Source organism: Astatotilapia calliptera, chromosome 2 (genome assembly GCF_900246225.1).
Source record: "Astatotilapia calliptera chromosome 2, fAstCal1.2, whole genome shotgun sequence".
Taxonomy (NCBI): Eukaryota; Metazoa; Chordata; class Actinopteri; order Cichliformes; family Cichlidae; genus Astatotilapia; species Astatotilapia calliptera.
In genome coordinates, this window is record NC_039303.1 from 18,171,704 (window position 1) to 18,174,360 (window position 2,657).

The 2,657-nt window shown below is 42.7% G+C and overlaps 1 pseudogene; it reads right to left on the reverse strand.

The window, feature by feature from the left end:
* Positions 1-785: 785 nt before the first annotated feature.
* Positions 786-1,569, reverse strand: LOC113029055 (histone H1-like; annotated as a pseudogene).
* Between the last annotated feature and the right edge of the window lie 1,088 nt (positions 1,570-2,657).

Here is a 2,657-nt window from a genome sequence, read left to right on the forward strand (position 1 = left end):
CTAAAACCAATCAACTAATTTGCATATCAGCTATTAACCCACTAAGTTGACAGGACGACAGAAAAGCATGTTCAAAATAGTATCACAAAAGACAATTTCCCTCATACAGTAAATTACTTATGCTGCCTCAATCAAGCAGGAAGCTTCTCCCAATTTACTATATTAACAACTAAATTTATTGTCTGATCACTGGTTGGTCAAACCAGGATCTTTTTTTTTTTTTCCACAAAAGTTAAATTGTTGTCCTGCAACTTGTAGAGTCAATTTTTTTTCTTTAGGATAAATTCAGCATTTGATAACAAGTGTCTGCTAAATTGACACTATTGTAACACTGATGAAAGATAACAAGCTAATTTTCATTGCATGGGTTTGTGTTATTAGGCAGGTCTAATGCATGTCTGTGGAGCTGCATCTCCAGCAGAGCATGTTCTTAAAGCTGCCTTTCCTACATACTTCTCTGCTATTATTTAATCATTTCTTAACTAATGTGCTATGAGTCTTCATGAGTCATTTTGTGTTTGGAATTGTTAGTAGGGTTAATGCATGTTCTGCTTGTGTGTGTGTGATTTTGTATATGTTTCTATTTTCGCAATGTTTCAGACTCCGTCTCAATTTTCCAACTTAAGCAGTCAGTTTTCTTTTCCCCAGGTTTGCTAACCCAAATTTTGATTTCCCACATTAAATAATTCCTATGTGTTCTCACCTAGTCTTCTCACTCTGTTGTCCTCTCCCACTTCAACAGTCCAACAGCCGGCAGTTCTCCTTCAGCTTTGTCCTGTGTCCCACTGTCTCTTCTTGCCATTTTACTCCACAGGTGGCAAATGTCAAACTCCAACTGTTCAGTTCTCCTCAAACGTTTTCTTCACATGCACAGTGAAGTCACAGCCACTCTCACTATTGTCCTCTGATGCGGTTGACTTCGTGCTAGTGGCTGAAGTGCTGCTGCTGCTGCCTTCCTGGGCGACTTCTTAGCAGCTGCTGCCGGTTTCTTGGCTTTGGCCGCGGCGGGCGTCTTAGCTTTGGTCTCAGTAACCCTGTTCATCTTGAAGGATCCGGAGGCCCCGGTGCCCTTGGTCTGCACCAGAGTGCCCTTCGCCACCAGACTCTTGATGGCGGTCTTGACACGGGCCTTGTTCTTGTCCACATCGTAGCCTCCGGCAGCCAGAGCCTTCTTGAGGGCAGCCACGGACAGGCCGTTGCGCTCCTTGGAAGCGGCCACGGCTTTCACAATCAGCTCGCCCACGCTGAGGCCGACCTTCTTGGGCTTGGAAGTCATCGTCTTCTTCTTCTTGGCCTGAACCTCGGCGCAGGGCGCAGGGCGTGTTTATGATGGAGCCTTTCCCACCACAGCGCTGGCACGTTGAACGCATCATGAAGGGTCCATTTCTTTCATGTCGCTAGCCAGCATGCTAGCTGCATGTGGCTTGCCCGAGTCACTCAGTCCTTTTTGAGCATTTCAACATGCTGCCACCGCCATCTTGCTCGCCCCTCCGTGGAATTCATCCAATCAGACAGGAAGATGGGTTTGCTTTCTTCTGCTGCTGTTTATCCACATTGCTGCTGCTTTGCTGGGACTTTTTGTGCTCAGGACTTGCTGCTGTCTCTTTATCATGGAGCTGCATTCCTTATCTTCAGGGAGGAGTGAGCTCGCTTGTGAGGTTGAGAAACACATGGCACTGTAAATAAGTCAGCCAGAAACTTGGCCTGCATGTTTCCAATGATGTTAAACTATAACTTTCTTCCGCTGCATGTGGAAAATTGATTCAGGTCTGCTTTTCACCTGAAAGTGACAAACTAAGACATTTCATTATTATCATCACTGCTTAATCAACACATATCTCTCTCTCTCTCTCGCTCTGTGTTTTTGTGAACAGTCCTTTCTTAAAAGCAGAAAATGAAATTATAGTTGGTTTTTTTTTGGTTGATCAACACAAAACCTTTTTCCTATGATTATTTTTTTCTACAATATAAATTCTCCCTCTTATTCACTCTTTTTTTTTTTTTTTATTTACAATAGCTGGTGACCTGCAAAATCACCGCTGTCACTCACAATCAAAGGCAATTACTCTTGCACAGTGCACAAAAACACTGTGATGTCAGACACATTCACACTCACTTCGTCATCTGCAAAAATAAATCACATGGCTGATGATATGTGCCATGGTGATCCGTAAATATGATCACCAGTTTATTTAACTATTTTTCAACCCAACAAACAAATAATCAAAAACATGATGCTGATGTTATGAACACTCTACACACAAGTCAAGATGCAGGAAAACTGCTCATGGAAACGTTGCACACTCCAGTTATCACAGTTATCATAGCGCTGTTTCCCTCTCTTAGAGTAGTTCTCAGACAGCTCTCGATCTGATAATGTGTAGCCTGCTCATCAGCTCAGAAGAAAAAAAAAAACTGCAACGCAACATCACACAGTAGTTGCTCTGCCCACAGTGGCAAAGTCTTACACTTTCATATTCAACTCAGCTTCTCCATCATGTACTTTTAGATGTTTCATACAGGGTTGAGCATATTAGTTGTTTTCACAGATGTGCTCTATATCTCAACAATGGCTCATAATAAGACGACAGTCTTCCACACAGGTCAAGTGCCTCTATGCACTTCATTAGTTTAAATATTTATCTATATCACTTCAC